At 39.4% G+C, this 17,099-nt stretch overlaps 1 protein-coding gene across 1 annotated transcript in view; it reads right to left on the bottom strand.

The window, feature by feature from the left end:
* The window catches only part of Nudcd3 (NudC domain containing 3), a 109,286-nt gene that overhangs the window by 65,889 nt on the left and 26,298 nt on the right, over nt 1-17,099 (bottom strand). The window lies entirely within an intron of this gene.

The raw sequence follows: 17,099 nt of genomic DNA on the forward strand, positions 1-17,099 counted from the left end.
TCACCAGCCACAGAACACAATGTAAAGATCACCCCCTCCCTCATTCCAGAGCTAACAGGCTGACACAGATGCACTGGCAATGGCCCCTTCCGCCCTGTGCTGTGGACATTGGGCCCACTAATCTCCCATCCAGGCCCCACCAGTGAGAATGCCAGCCTCCATCCCTACACACACACACACACACACACACACACACACACACACATACTGCCCCAGAGTGCTCTGTGTAAAAGATGAAGTAGAATTGTCAGTTGTGGAGCAACCCTTATCTCCCAACTATATAGTACCCTTTAGGTAGAGTGCTGCCTTGTGGGGTTCCCCTTGCCAAGACTCCTTGGATGGAACTGCCCCCTGTGCCCAGTGCCCAGGGTTGGAGGCGAAAGGTCAGCTACCAGGCCCTGGCTCCAAGCTGTGTACAATAAAGTGTTCAGATTTGGGGTGGGGGGGAAATCATGATGAGATACCAAGATACCAGTTCATACTCACTAGAATAGCTATAGTCAAAAGGATAGATAATGGGGCTGGTGCTGTAGCTCAGTGGCAGAGGGCTTGCCTTGCACGTGTGAGGGACTGAGTTCAATCCTCACCACCACATATAAACAAGTTAAAAAAAAAAAAAGGTTCATTGACAACTAAAAAATTTTTTTAAAAGGATAACAAGTGTTGGTGAGGATATGGAAGCATATCTCATAAAACACCACTCCAGCAGTTACTCAAAATGGCCCAGCAATTACACTCCAAAGAATATACCCAAAACAAATCAAAATATGCCTACATAAAAATATGTCTACATAAAAGCTTGTATATGAATATTTATAATACCATTACTCCTAAGAGCCAATTCAAATGTCTGATGAATTATCCATACAACAAAAGATCATTCAACCAATAAAAGAAACAAAGCACAGGTATGTGCTACAAAATGGATAAACTCTAAAAACATTCTATTAAGTGAAGAAGTCAGACACAAAAGGCCACATATTATTACATTTATATGAAATCCAGAATTGGCAAATCTATAAAGGCAAAATAGATTGGTGATTGTGTAAGGTTGAAAAATTTGGGAGGAAATATGTATGAAGTTTTTCTAGAGTAATAAAAATGTTCTGGAATTGGATAACAGTGATAGTTGCACACTCTGTAAATACACTTAAAAATGCACAATTGTACATGATAAAGGGTAACCTTTAAGATATGTGAATTACATCTAAATTTAAAAACTGTGTGCATGCATCCACACTATACTGTCATTGGCTGCACAATTAGAAGGGACAGAGCAAATGTTTATTTTTACATATTTGTAATTCACTTGTCACATTGACCATGTATTTTCTAATATTAAAATTATCTAATAGCAAATGTAATTTTTTTTAAAATCAGGGGAAACTGAACAAGATACTAGCAGGATCAAACTAGAATAATTTTCTCCATTTTTCAAATTATCTAAAACCTGATCTTATTACTTTTATAATTAATTAAATAACTGCTTCCCTGTCATCCACTTATAATAAATATTGGAAAAGACACAATTCCTAAAAACAACACCAACATTAACTATCTACTAACGCAATCAGGGCACATGAGATTTGCAAACAATTCTGTAGGCAAACTTTTTTTTTGAATATTTTTTAGTTGTTAATGTACCATTATTTTTTATTTATTTATATGTGGCTGAGAATCAAACCCAGGGCCTCACACATGCTAGGCAAGCGCTCTGCCACTGAGTTATGATCCCAGTGCCTAGGGGCTAACTTTTGGTAACTGATTTTAATAGAAGAAAAAAGAAAGCCACCAACAATGGAATGATAGAACTTCTTACAAGGAATATTTAATGAATAAAAGCAATCATATTCTTCAAGTTAATATGCAGTTTTAAAATGATATCCTCAACAGGTATAATATAGAACCTCATCAAGTTCCAGTGAAATTCACTTTAAAGAAATCAAGCAATATTGAAGAAGAGTCTTGAGCCTTTTTGTAGATAATGAAATGGTACATTTAGCCTACAACAATCAAGGAAGAAAATTTTCTAAAATCTTAATATAAATTAAATCACTGAAGACAAAATAGCAAACCAACTAGAAAAAGGAAAGCAGTGAATGAGAAAACATGGAACATTTTATTTGTAAAATTCTATAGAAGAGCAATATCCAGACACTCATGAATGAGTTAACAAAATAGGAAATGCCAATAGTAAAATCAGATAGAAAATATAATTTTTCCTATAAATAAAGGAATGCAAATTAAACTATAAAGTATCATCATAAATGTAAATTTAAAAACAAGGCTAGCAGGAAAGTGCATATGGCTCAGCAGGAAAGTGCATGCCTAGCATGTATGTGGTCCTGGGATCAATCCCCAGTACCACGAAAAAAAAATTTTTTTAAATAAAAATGAAAACATTACCATTATGACCTAGACCTGGCCTCTCCCAAAAAGGAAAGGGCAGAAGACAATTAGGAACTTGCTTCACCAATTATGAAAGTGTTCCACGGCATTAGCAATACGTGGGCAGTTACCACATGACCCTGCAAATAAGATATCAAACTTTATGTACCACAAGCCCTTTTTCAAAACCATCAGCATTTAGAATTCGTACCATCACCAAAATTACATTAGGCAAAAGAAAAACATCTTTCACATGAATTTAACAATACCATGCTATATATGTATATAAATGTCTAAAAAGAATTTCACCTGTATGTATATGTAGAAAATACCAACAAAAACAAATACAAGAGTGAAAGGAAGACCAATAGAAGAGAGACGGCAGAATAGGGGGAAGGCGGGAAAAGAGGCGATGGGGACTGAATAAAACTTCTTGCATGTATTATTTTATCAAAATGAACCCTAATACTATGTATAACTATAATGCACTAATTTTAAAAAAAATCTTTCACCACTGACTACATCTGGGTTTTTAAGCTACCTGAGACTCTAAAACTATCTATGCCTCTATTTCCACAGAAGAAAACAGAACCAGATATCCCTCCTACACCCACTATCCAAAAAAGGAAATGAATGAACCATGAAAATAAAGTTGAAAAGGACTGAATGCTTTAACCTGGGAGTGAGGGTACAAAAACTTAAGTCATGTATTCAGGATTCAACTCCAGCCTACCCTGAATTTCACAAATATCATGAAATAAGGCTCCAAGTGAATTAACTGTATAGACTACACTAGTCAGGTCCTTGCCACTATGCTTTTTTGCAAGATCTGCATTAAGAGATTTTTGGTTTCCTCCATTGAAATATCTTTCAATGTCTTTAAAAACATATTTGACCTCCTTCATAATTCTTTTCTATTATCACACATTTCAGGTGGCCCCTTGACAACAGACCCAAGAACAAGAATGGACCCAATTCTGCTCATTTCAAACTTTCCTTCCAAACTCCACCCCTCTAAGAAAATCCTTAACACAAATCTTGCATCCTTCTCTTCTTCCCTTCTCCTGGTTCCCCAGACCAAGAATTCTCAAAGGCCAGCAAAGGCACCCCCAGTCTAGGAAACATTTCTGAGATTCTAGGGACTGGGTATGATCCCCTCCTCTACACTCATCATGCTAGACTACAGCTGTCTGCCCAAGTCCCCCTAAACTGTCAGTCCCACAAGCATCTCCCACTATGTGTGTGCAAATCCTAAAAACAAGACCTGACACATCACAGAAGGTACTCAACAAACACAAGGAATGGAAGAATGGAAGGGTATATCACATATGAAGAGAAGTCTTCTCTAAAAATTAGTATGATCTGCAAAAGGAAGAGGTCATTTCAAATCATCCTGAAATCCCTGATGCTGGAGATATTCTAATAAGTACTAACAATTTCCCATTCATCATGGATGTTGTGGAAAGCACTGAAAAGCTCCCAGTGCTGAGTGAGATGGCTGTAGACAACCTGCACCCTGCTGCTAAAAGTCAAGCAGTTTTTGAAGAGGCACTAAAGGCAGAAAGAAAGGAGTCCACATGCAGGGTGGCCATGCCTCAGCAAAAGTGATTGTAAAGGGGCAGAAACAAAGAAAGAGGGAAGTCTAGGAGCCAGGCCCTGACCTAGGGCCATGTGAGAGTTATTCACAATTGAGATGAACAGGTGGTGACAGGACAGCGTCCAAGTGCCCAGCTCTACCAAAACAAAATCAGGGCTCAGACAATTCAGCTGTACAAGCAGATGGTCCCTGAACACAGGTAGTCTCCCCAAGGAGATGTTTTATAGTATTATAAATATAACTCATGTAGGCCTATATTCAAACTCAGACACTTCACTATTCTGAGATAGGAATTATCAGGGACAGGTACACACATACACACACATCTTTCATACACACATATAGAGAGAGAGTGTAAGGGAAATGTGTACTACCTATCTATTCTTGAAGATATTTTAGGTAATTCTATCAAGGAGCAAACTATATTTTGCTTACAAACAACATTTTATGAACTGCTTTGAAATTTCATACAAAACACCTAATTTACAGGACTTTAGTTACAGTTCCTGAACAAATGTAACCATTATGCATGAAATTAACATTTCACTATATAATTAGCCAGAACATATGAACACATACAACTTATACCTCTAAAATCCCCTAATGATCATGTCTCCAGAAAAATTCCTAAGTAAGAAAACACTGACCAATATATAACTTAAGTTCTCATAGAAAAAAAAAAAATCATAAAGCAAATTATTCCAACTTTTCAAATGTGAACAAAAACAGAAAATTATGAGGGAATACTGGGTGCCTCCAGGAGTGTAGGGACATGCAGGACAGCAGAGGGTACCCTCAACCACATCACTGGACAGAAGCATGCCTCAGGCATGTAAATAACTATCCTTTGTCCTGTACTATCTTAAGGTGTACTTTCAGACATTCAGGGAGGTGGGAACCTATTCATAATCCACTTGAGCCTGGAAACTAACTTGATTTTACATAAAAACCTTAATTATTTTTTGTGTGGCTTTATTATACTGCGAATTTTCCAGGAATATAACTATTGTGCAAAATTGTCCGATTCTGGCCATTAGTAAAATTTAGTCACATTCTTCAAAAATTTATCACCATTGCAGGACTGCCTATATTTTGAGTTGATCCAAACACTTCCAGGCTTCACATGTAGCATTTACTCACATCTGTCCATAATAGCAAATACCTTGTTAGGGAAGCCAGCATTTATATAATGAAAAAGTGGTTATAAATCCCTGATTTTTTTAAGTATGTGTGTATACATGTATATTATCTGTTACTATAAAATAAGGTATAGGGGCTAGGATTGTGGCTCAGCAGTGGAGCGCTCACCTAGCACAGACGGGACCCAGGTTCAATCCTCAGCACCACATAAAAATAAAGGCATTGTGTTGTGTCCATCTACACCTAAAAAATAAAATTTCTTTAAAAAGTAAAATAAAATAAAATAAGGTATAAGTTATGTCATCTATTTTCAGTTCACGATAGAAAAGAAGGACGCTATAAAATATCTGTTATAAAAATTGAGCACTGCCAGGCACGATGGCATATACCTATAACCCCAGCAATTCAGGAGGCTGAGGCAGGAGGATCAAAAGTTTGAAACCAGTCTTAGCAACTTAGTGAGGCCCTAAGCAACTTAGTGAAACCCTATCTTAAAAATAAAAAAGTGCTGGAGATGTAGCTCAGTGGTAAAGAGCCTCTGATTTCAATCTCAAGCACACACAAAAAAAATAAAAATAAAAATGGAGGATTGGTCTGGGGGCAGTCAAGACAGTGGAGTTTAGGAAGTTTTTACATTTCAAATAAACAGAAACTTGGAGCTCTTCAGTACAATCACTTCTCTGGAGATGAAGTGTTACAGGTCTGAAAAGTAAAACAAGACCCAAGGACAAGTAGAACACTCAGCTTGGCAACATGGCTTCTCACTATAGAAAAAAATAACCTGGATCCCACTGCATTCACCAAGAAAAAAGGCTAGACACCCACAGGCTCCGCTAATTTTCAAGTCAGCCTAGGCCACAACTTGAGCTCCTGATCAAGGTAGAGGCCACAATACTGACACAGTCCTGAAGAATAGGTTATGAGGCATCATCCAAACAACCACTGGCAAAACCTCAAATGCCAGGAACTCTACCACTCAATGAAGTGTAGATAGATGTTCAATACAAATACTGTTTTCAAAGAATTATAGAATTTTTTTAATATTGATTAATTTTTTTTTTTTAGTTTTTGGCGGACACAACATATTTTATTTGTATGTGGTGGATCGAACCCAGGCCGCACGCACGCCAGGTGAGCATGCTACCGCTTGAGCCACATCCCCAGCCCCAGAATTATACAATTTAATGGTTCAAAGGACCCTAGAAATAATCTAAAACAATTCTGTCATTTTCTAAATGAGGAAACTGTGGTATAGCAAGCCTTAAGTGATTATCTTTAAGTATACAGGGCTCTCCCCAGCCTTGACACAGCCTCAAGACACTTTTTTAGGAGCAGGAACTCTATAAATAGTGCCTGCTGACCATTTCCCATGGTATCTGGTGCTAAGAAGTTACAGTCCTCAGTAGCAGGAGCACCACTATAGGTTCCATGGCCCACCCTGTGAACTTCTAGGAAAATCAGTGGACTTCATACCCTCACTGAATCACAAGATCTTAAGTGCACACCTGAGCCAGGTCCCCATCTTCATGTAGTTCAAAGTCTCAGCCTACAGCTCTCTCCGTTTCTGGGGTACTGCCTGAGTCTTCTTTTAAACACAGTCCCTGCATTTTACAATAAATTTTGTTAGGACAACTGAACAGCCATTCGGAAAGGATAAAATTGAATCCATACTTCACAATGTGGGTAAACTCCAAATAGACCAGAAATATAAATATAAAAATTGAAAACTCACAAAGATTGTTTTCACAGAACTACAGGTAAAAAATACAAGCACTACAGGAAAAATGGGTGAAAGCCTTCAAAACCTCAGGAAAGGGAAATCTCTCTGATTCAAAATTCCAGACACCACAAAAGAAAAATATTAAATATTTTATAACAAACATTTTAAATATTAAAAAAAAAAAACTACTTGACAAAAACAAAAACTCAGAAGCAATAAAACAAAATAAAATAAACAGTATTTTCAAAGCCCTAGGTTTGATCCCTAGTACCACCAAAAAGAAACAAAAAGATAAAGTGAGAGAAAACATTAATAATATATATTATAGGGGCTGGGATTGTGGCTCAATGGTAGAGCACTTGCCTAGCAGGTGTGAGGCACTGGGTTCGATTCTTAGCACTGCATATAAACAAATAAATAAATAAAGTTCCATCAATAACTAATAAAATTTTTTTTAAAAATAATATATATTATAGATGAAGTTCTAAAATCCCAAAAGAAAAATGAAAAAGTACTCTTAAGACTGTATATCTTAAAACACAATTAAAACAAAATGTTAAAACATCAGTGCACACCACCTTTCAGATGAGTAAAATTCAAATTTTATACACATACTGGCTAGTGAGCTGTGGAAACAAGGCTGCTCATACATGGTGGAAGGAATGCAAAATGGCACGACCCTCAAGGGAGGTTTGGCTGGCATTATCTACCAAAACTATACAGCCATTTTCCATAGGAATCTGCTTCTGGGGATGTATCCTGAAGATATAAGCCCTGTCCAAATTAAAACACCAGAGAGCACAAGGTTATCACTGTGAAATCATATGTAAAATATAAGACACTGTGTGAATGCCCCTTCACAGAAGATTGCAGGATCAATAAGTGATACACTGGAGGCTGATGCTGCAATCATAATCAGTGCAGATCTCAATAAACTGTGAGGGGAGGATTTCCAGGACATACTCACTGTCAGCTTAAAAAATAAAAAATGTAAGAGTACACAGAATACACTAGCTTATTTATAACAAAGAAGAGGAAATTTTAAAAAACATGCACACATATGATGTAGCATTATTTATTTTTGACAGAAAAACAAGAAAAGTATACCAAAAACTGCTCAAAACTGTTCCTGGTAGGGGTGGGGTCATTGAAGCAGACAGGCATGAACTTGCTCTCCAGACATCTTTTCATAAAACTTTGACTTGTGAATATGAAATGATTTAAAAAATCAAAAAGTAAATTTTTAAAAAAATGTTTTTAGTGGTAGATGAGCACACAGTGTCTTTATTTATTTTTATGTGTACTGAGAATCAAACCCAATGCCTCACACACGCGAGGCAAGTCCTTTACCACTGAGCTACGCCCCAGCCCCAAAAAGCCAATTTTCAAAAAGCCCTGAAATTGAATACAAACTGAAATGAACCTAACTATGTTGCAACCACAAAAAGAATTCAAGTAACTTCTAAGTGGGATATGTTCTAATGACAACAGCAACTACAGAGAAATCCTTAGCCTTTCCTGATAGGTTTGCTGTTGATGACAACAATGGTGCAGGTATAGGAATTCTAAAATACTCTGCATGTACATTAAAATAGAAGAAACAGAACACTGATCTTGGAAACTGGGGTTCTTACTGTGAGAGAAGAGAAGCACAAACCAAAACAGAGAGAGCAGTCCTGTGGATTTGAACTGGAAATGTCAAAAGGAACTTGTGATTCAAAAATATGATTCCTAGCTCTGTCCACTGGAAGGATCTAGAAGTAATTATTCTCAGCTGTGAGCACACTGCCTGTCTGTACATTAAATATCATCCTACCAGAACAAAGCCAGAGCTTCTTGGGAAAAATAACTGGTCCCACAGCTGAGGCAGAGAACACACAAGTGACCCTAGTACATTCCGTGTCAGATCAAGGAGTGCTCAAAGAACAACACAGACATGCCAGACAAACAAGCCAGGCTAAGGAGTTCCCACTGGCCAAACCAATGGGCTGAAAAATCAAAGGAATTAATAACAGTAGAAACAGAATGAAAATCCTTAAGTCCACAGTAGTTTAATATAATAATAAAATAATAATAATAATAGAGAAAGGAATGCCAGCTATTATGGGTAGAATAATGGAATCTTTTTTTGGGGGGGAGGTAACCAGGGATTGAACCCAGGGGCATTTAACCATTGAGCCACATCCCAGCCCTTTTACTTTTTATTTTGAGATGATCTCACCAAGTTGCTTAGGGCCTCACTAAGTTTCTGAGGCTGGCCTTCAACTTGTGATCCTCCTACTACAGCCTCCCAAGTCACCAGAAATACAGGCATATGCCACCATGCCCAGACTAAGGAATCTTTTAAATTATCATTTTGCAACCACCAATAGCATAACTGATACTGGGGGGGAGAACCATCAATGGATACATAAAGCTGTAGTAGTAGCCTCAGATTGTCTCCCTGCAAGTTCTTTATTAATGATGAAGAAAAAACTGTCTTTCCTGAAAAGCAAATAACCAACCCTTCCAAGGGCACCCATCCAGAGTTACAACAGTGGGCTCTCCACCTCAGAGTCCTCCAGTGCAATAAGACCCAGGGCTGGACAAAAATGACTCATCTGAATTTAATCATGGGATGCAACCAGACAAAGACTGGTTTCAACTTCATAAAAAGCTAAGGTCAGAAATAACAGAAAAAATGATAACTATTCTAGTTTAAGAGTCTAGAGACACAAATGCAATATGTGATCTCTGAATTCTGAACAGAAAAAAAAAACAACAATCAATGATAGAATGAATTAAATTATAGCCACAGAATTAAATATTATATGAAAAAGAACTATTGATTCTGTTTGTAAATGAGTCTTACAAGCATAAAAACAGAAGAGGTCAGCAAGAAAAGAGTCCATACCATATGATTCCATATGTAAACTTCAAAATCAGGTAAAGCTACTGTGCGGCTACAGTGAGTTGAGTGGCAACCCACAAAAAAGATATGTCCATGTCCTAATCCCTAGAACCTGTGAACGTAGCCTAATTTGGAAAAAAGGACTCTGCAGATGTAACTGTGTTTAGGATCTTCAGGTGATGTTGTCCTTGTAATTTCATGGGCCCTATCTCCAGAGGCAAGCAACCTTAAAAGAGACAAAGATGATCATGTACAATGGAGGCAGGACAAAGTGATGCATCCACAAACCAAGGAAAGTCTGGAAGTCACCAGGAGCTGAAAGAATAAGAAGGATCTTCCCATAGAACCTCTTGAGAGTATGGCCATGCTCACATCTTGATTTTAGACTTCGGTCCTCCAGAACCATGAAAGACTATATTTATCTTGTTTTAAGCAACCAAGTTAGTGGTGATTTGTTACTACAGCCCCAGGAGTCAGGACAGTTGAGCACCTGGGTGTGGGAGTTAATGACTAGGAGGAGGCAAGGGGCACACTTTCAATTACTGTTTATTTTGGTAATACTTTGCTATGGGTAGCAATTCCATAGATAGTTTATAAAATCATCAAACTGTACTAATGACCAGCAGCAGACCTTGGATGAGATTCAGAAGGTTCAAGAGAAGGGCACCAAAGCACCATGACTATCTGAAGACTCATAATCTGACACTATCATAAACAGGCAAGAGGTGTGTGATGCCTCAGGCTTACCTGGGCACATTCAATTTAGTTCCCTAGCAGGTGGTTCTACTGAGAAGCTGTATTTCCCAGCTTTGTGTTTAACTGGGAACCCTTAGAAGATGGGGTTAATTAACATAGTCCTAAATGCTGTCAGACCTGCAAGAATGCTCACTAACACTACACAGCAGAAAAAGCCAAATACACCAAGAATTTGCGAACCTCCTTCCCAAAACACCCTTAGGCCAATGCACGAGATAAGCCAGGATCCTATAGGTCTGGACCTAGAAGGTTAAGCCCAGGTAAGCCAGTGAACCGCAGAATGGCCAGGCCTGGTGATGCGGAGATATCTAAAGATCACATAATCAGAACTCAGTAACACACAGGGCAACCCTGTAACCTTGGCAGAAATCTCTTCTTTCTCTGGATTTACTGCTGATTGAAGGAGGAGGAAGGAAGCAGAGTTTATTTAACTGTGCCATGCATAGCCTGCTTTCCACAAACAGCACTGTGATGCTGGGGAGGACAACAGGTGCATGAGTGTGGTCAGAGTTTCTCTCCCCCAAATCAGGAAAGCAGTAAGAAACAAGCACAGTTCCATTAGGATGAGATTTTCAGTTTTTCTAACTTTTCCAAGATTTTCTAAAATTTCAGATTTTCTAACATATTTTGAAAAGGGAAAAAAAAGTGAACTGTAGACTTCAAACATCAAGTAATAATGATCCACAGGAGGGATGTGATAGGAGCTGGAGAGAGAGATTACTGGACATCAGTGTGAGGTGCCAAGCCTGGATATGATGGGACTATGTGCGTCCACAGAGTAGGACGGAAAAGAGGAGACAGCCTGTAAGGTGAGGGAAACAGAAAAGGAATAAGGGAGCTAGGAGAAAAATGTGCTAGAAGCTGAGGAAGGAGAGTGCATTAGGCATAAATATGGTAAGAAAAGAAGCAAGAGATAAACATGACTTCAAGAAGCTCAGAGTAAAGGGAAGGGGTGACTTAACCAAAAGCTTTAGATGAAGGAGGAGTGGTACTGGGGTTTCCTGTTATTTCAGTGTACATGTGTGCAGATGAGACTTAAACCAATTTATAAGCTAGAGGGAAAAACAATCCAGAGAGGGAAAACCACAGACCATTGGAGGATATGGGTCAGTTAGAACAAAGTCCTCAAACACCCTGGTCTGAGATATATAAAAGATACATCCCAACAGAGTTGGGAGACAGAGATGGCTAGAAATCCAGTCAACTCTAGTCTGACTTGAGGAATTTTGAGAGTTGATGGAGTTGGGGTATAACTACAGAATGGTTATATGCCCATGCCCATACACACACATAACTCTACACACTGGAATACACACTGAAAGACAAGAGGCATCAAGACCAGGGGGAGGAAAATGGAGAAAGCAGACACTCAGTTTGAAGAGTAAGGCTGATGACAGACACTTCATGAAGACAGGGCCCTTACCTTTCCTGAGAACTAGCAGCTGGTATAGTTAAGTTCACATCAAGTCCCCATCCAAGATCAGCTGCGGAAAGCTGATACAACTTCCAGACAGGCTGACAACCACCTCAAATATAGAAGTGAGCATAAAACTGAGAATCTCTAAACCCTGAGAAGGGGGCAACAAATTCTATACTGACAGAGGTTAATAAGGACATGGAGTTAATAAGCATCTGGGCTTCAGACAGGCCCAACAAATAGCCTCCTGGTGCTGAGAGGGGGCACTGCCCTCATAGGGACGAACAAGTGAGCTTCAACACTAAAAAAACTGGGATTGCTGAAATTTTTTTAAATAAATAAAAGGTGAACCTAAGAACAGAGGTTATTTCTAGGAGGGTTCTAGGATTGGGGGTTGGTCAAAGGGGTCTTGAGGTTTACATGTTTACAAAAGGAGTACACTCTTTCTAAATAATAAATAATGGGGGGCTGGGGATGTGGCTCAAGCGGTAGCGTGCTCGCCTGGTGTGCGTGCAGCCCAGGTTCGATCCTCAGCACCACATACAAAGATGTTGTGTCCGCTGAAAACTAAAAAAATAAATATTTTTTAAAAATTCTCTCTCTCTCTCTCTCTCTCTCTCTCTCTCTCTCTCTCTCTCTGTCTCTCTCTCTCTCTCTGTCTCTCTCTCTCTTTAAAAAAAAAATTAATGGGGCTGGGTTGTAGCATAGTGGTAGAATGCTTGCCTAGCACATCTGAGGCACTGGGTTCAATCCTCACGACAAATAAAAATAAATAAATAAAATAAAAGTACTGTGTCTATCTACAACTACAAGATTTTTTAAATAATAATAATAATAATCAGGAGCTGGGGTTGTGGCTCAGCGGTAGAGCGCTTGCCTCGTACATTTGAGACCCTGGGTTTAATTCTCAGCACCACATAAGAACAAATAAGTGAAATAAAGGTATTGTTTCCAACTATAACTAAAAAATAAATATTAAAAATCATCATCATCATCATCATCACAGGCGTAATCCCAGCAGTTCGGGAGGTTGACGCAGATCACAAGTTCAAAGCCAGCCTCAGCAAAAGCCAGGTTCTAAGCAACTCAGTGAGACCCTTCCTGTCTCTAAATAGAATACAAAATAAGCCTGGGAAAGTGGCTCAGTGGTCAAGTGCCCCTGAGTTCTATCCCCATACCCAAAAATAATAGTAATCAATGAATTGCAGGCTGAAATAGAAGGATCACAAGTTCAAAGCCAGCTTGGGCAACTTAGTGAGACCCTGTTTCAAAATAAAATAAAAGGCTGGGGATATTGCTCAGTGGTACAGCATTTGCCCAGCATGAGCAAAACCTGGATCCAATCCACAGTACTGAGGAAAACACATTAATGAACATTTTCAAAGACATATTTTCCAGAGGAAGTGAGGAGAATTTCAGGTAGTATAAAGGACCAACAAAATTATTTCCTAAATTGGGCCTCCAAATAACAGTCTCTCAAAGGGACAGCAGAAAAACTACCAAGGAAAATGGCTCCATGGCCCCATTAATTTGGATTAAATTACATATTCTTTCACTTCAGGAGCTCTAGGTTAGAATGACACAGCTCATTCACTGAAAACAGTCACAGAAATAGGAACCCTAACCAAGAAACCACCAAATTCTGACATAAGCTTTACTTATTTTATTTTTAAATATTTGTTTTTTAGGTGTAGATGGACACAACACAATGCCTTTATTTTTATGTGGTACTGAGAATCGAACCCGGGTCCTGCCCGTGCTCGGCGAGCACTCTACCGCTGAGCCACAATCCCAGCCCTACTTATTTTTTTATTATGTGGTCAATTATCTTTTAGGAAGGTAACCCCATTCCTTGGCTTTTAGATTAAGACTCCCAACAACACTGGTGTTTACCACATAATTTCCAGCCCTCTATTCCTTATTCTAAATTTCCCATTGTGTTCTTAAAGTGCAACCTCCATCTTTAGGAAGTTGGGGAGTTTGAAACCTTTCAACATGTGACACAACACTACGCTGCAACAGCAACTTAAAATTAGTGTCATTTATTTTGGATTTTCAATTCAAAGTATCTGCAATACAACAAAGAAATTCACATGCATAGAAGTACCTGGGCATATGAACAAAGCCCAGTACAGATGTAGAAGAGTATCCAGTCCAAAGGCAGGTGCCAGCAGAAACAAGACCCGTGCCTATACCACAGATACTCCCTGGAAATTTTCAGGAAGCATTTTAAATCCCCCCTTTTTTTAACCTGTATTTTCAAATTTTCCTCAACATTACTTCTAATAAAATATTTCAGGATTTTTTTTTAAATCTCATAATCATTTGTTTGGTCACCATGGTCCCTATAATTCCACCAGGAATGAGGCTGAAAAGACTAGACACAAAGACAGCTAAAGCACAGTTCATGTAGCATAACATGATAAGGACCATTCTGGTAAAGAATATTAAGCAAAGGAAGAGTAATACAAACAGTAGCTATCATCTGTGAAAGAGATAATTTTTTTTTGGTTGTTTATATGTGGTGCTGAGAATCAAACCCAGTGCCTCAAACATGCCAAGCAAGTACACTACCACTGAGGCACAGCCCCAGTCTCAAGAGAAAATTTTAAAGGTAGAGAATGCAGGGTTTTGACAATGTAAGTTGGGGAGCAGGTTATGAAGGAACTCTACTTTCTGCTCAATTTTGCTGTGAACCTAAAACCACTTTAAAAAGAAATAAGTCTATTAAAAGAATAGTAGGGGGAGAGACATAAATAAGTGCATTTATATTTCCATAAAATACCTCCTGACTAATATATAAGACACTGATCACAGCAGTCATGTAAGGTAGGGGATAAATCAGTCTCTCTATGGAGAACACAGCAGGGACTGGGCTATGGCTAAAAGGACAGTGAAATTCCACTACACACATTCCTGCACTTCTTTAATCACTTCTGGCATGTGTATGTATCATCTCTCAAAAGAATGGAAGAAAAGTTTTGAGGAAAAAGAAGTTCTGGGGTAGGAGGTATCCAAAGAGTCAAGTCTAAATAAAGGTATAAGCAGCAAAATTGCAGATGGTTGGCCCCAGAGCTAAAAAGCCTACCTAAGAAGTACAGTTTAGGGACAGAAATGACCATGGATACTAAGTGTCATGGCCATTCAAAATGAGATGCTTCAGCAGCCTACACAAGACACCAGTTGCCAGGTGCTCCCATATAGCACAGCCTCAATGAAAAGCTCAAAATGTCCCTACAAGAAGAGACAACCACCCAGGGTCAATCTAAGGGAAGAAAAAAAGCTGAAAAATAGAAAATCTAAGAGTCCTCTTCCTCAGAGCCACACTAATGTGAAAATGCTCAGCTGGTGCTAAGTGCCTCTCAAAAAGGCACTACCAATCAATATGCTGGTGGGGGTGGTAATCACATCCTATAACCTGAACACACCTCTGAGGCATGCTCCTGGCTCTTCAGCTCTGGGAGGTACCTAATGGGTTTTATTGCTTCTGTTATTTGGAAAGACTGAGGCTTGTTTTCGTTGCGCTGGGAGGGGGTTCAAAGGTTTCAGAAAGGAGGCTTCCCCCCCCTCACAAGTATCCAGTGAGACCACTGGTCACCATAGTCACCTGTACAGGCCCTACTACCAATCATTCAAACATCAGCCTCAGCCACATGGCTTTAGACTCAGTCACACTACCTGCAAAACTGAGGGGAAACAAAGAATGTGGAAGTTTGCTCTCCTGGGAGAACTTGAGCTTCCAAAGTGACATTTCTCCTACTGTATTCAGTTTCTCACTAGGGACGCCCAAATAATGCTGAAGTATTTTTAGGTCACAGCTAGTCCTACCTACCCACTTACTGTGGAGCTCTGGCAGCAGCGGAACAGGAAGCTCTGGATAAGCCTGCCAAGCAGGAGGCACGCTGGTGGGGGTGGGAGGGGGAAAGTGTGCAAACACTGCTGCTTTCTGAAATCACCAGGTCACAAAGCCTTCAGGAACTGAGGTGGGAGGACAACCAGGATGTGTGATCAAATCAGACACATGTTCCAGACCCTGCTCACAGCCCATGAGAGCACTGACTCTCCCTGAGAAAGGACTCTGGTCCAAGCTACAGTGAGGCCTGGCCACCTGCAGAAGACTGACATCAAAAAGTTTCCTTCCCAGTATCTACTCTCACAGGCTCTGTAGTAAAGAAGGTTGCCTGACACCTCCTCCAGTCCCCAGAGGGCTGATTGCACCTGCTGTTGACTGGTCAGCACCACACCCCTAGAGAAGAATGGATCAATAAAGACACAAGATTGGGCTGGGGTTGTGGCTCAGTAGTAGAGCGTTTGCCTAGCATTTGTGAGGCACTGGGTTCGATCCTCATATCCACATAAAAATAAATAAAATAAAGGTATTGTGTCCATGTACAACTAAAAACTTTTAAAAAATTAAAAAAAAAAAAAAGACACAAAATTTATGCCAGAAAAGGAGGGAGGGAGGAAGGAGGAGTCCCTTCCAAAGTACAACACAGTAATACCACCCACAGATCAGTGTGGGGGTTTGTTTTCAGAAGCAGAATGTGCCCAGACAGAATCAGGACTGCTCATTTAACTTGGGGACAGCAAAACACCCACTCCAAAACTCCTGGTAGTGGGCAGCCAGAAAGAATCCTTCCTTTTTTCCTTCCTGACTCAAACCATACAAGAGCTCAGGGGAACAAAGAACAGAGAAGTAGAGGCTCTTCTCCATCAGCCAGAGGCCAAGCTCTCTGATAGAGGCCAGCAAAGACAGAAGAGGTGACTGGAACAAGCTGGCATTCCCAAACCCAATTTACCCCAAGGGCCTGAAACAAACATAAATGTTTATTCATTGCATAAATATTTACTGAATCCAAGAATCAAATTTAGTACAGTCATGCACCAGACAATGATGTGTCTACCAACAACAAACCACAAATACAATGATGGTCCCAAGAGATTATAATGGAACTGGAACAGGACACAAAGCTGAAAACAAGACAAGAGAAAAAGGAAACTTCAAGAAAGGAAAAAAAGAAGAATTTACAAGAAAACTCACTGTGAAGAGTTCAGCAGAAGTTTTTGCAGACCTCAACGAAGTCCTTAAGAAGTCTTAAAGACATGATCCCAAATCCAGAAGGTTTCTTAAGAGAAACCTTTTAATATAAGAAACCTTCTTAGGGCTAGGGTTGTGGCTCAGTGGTAGAGT

Source organism: Callospermophilus lateralis, chromosome 1 (genome assembly GCF_048772815.1).
Source record: "Callospermophilus lateralis isolate mCalLat2 chromosome 1, mCalLat2.hap1, whole genome shotgun sequence".
Taxonomy (NCBI): domain Eukaryota; kingdom Metazoa; phylum Chordata; class Mammalia; order Rodentia; family Sciuridae; genus Callospermophilus; species Callospermophilus lateralis.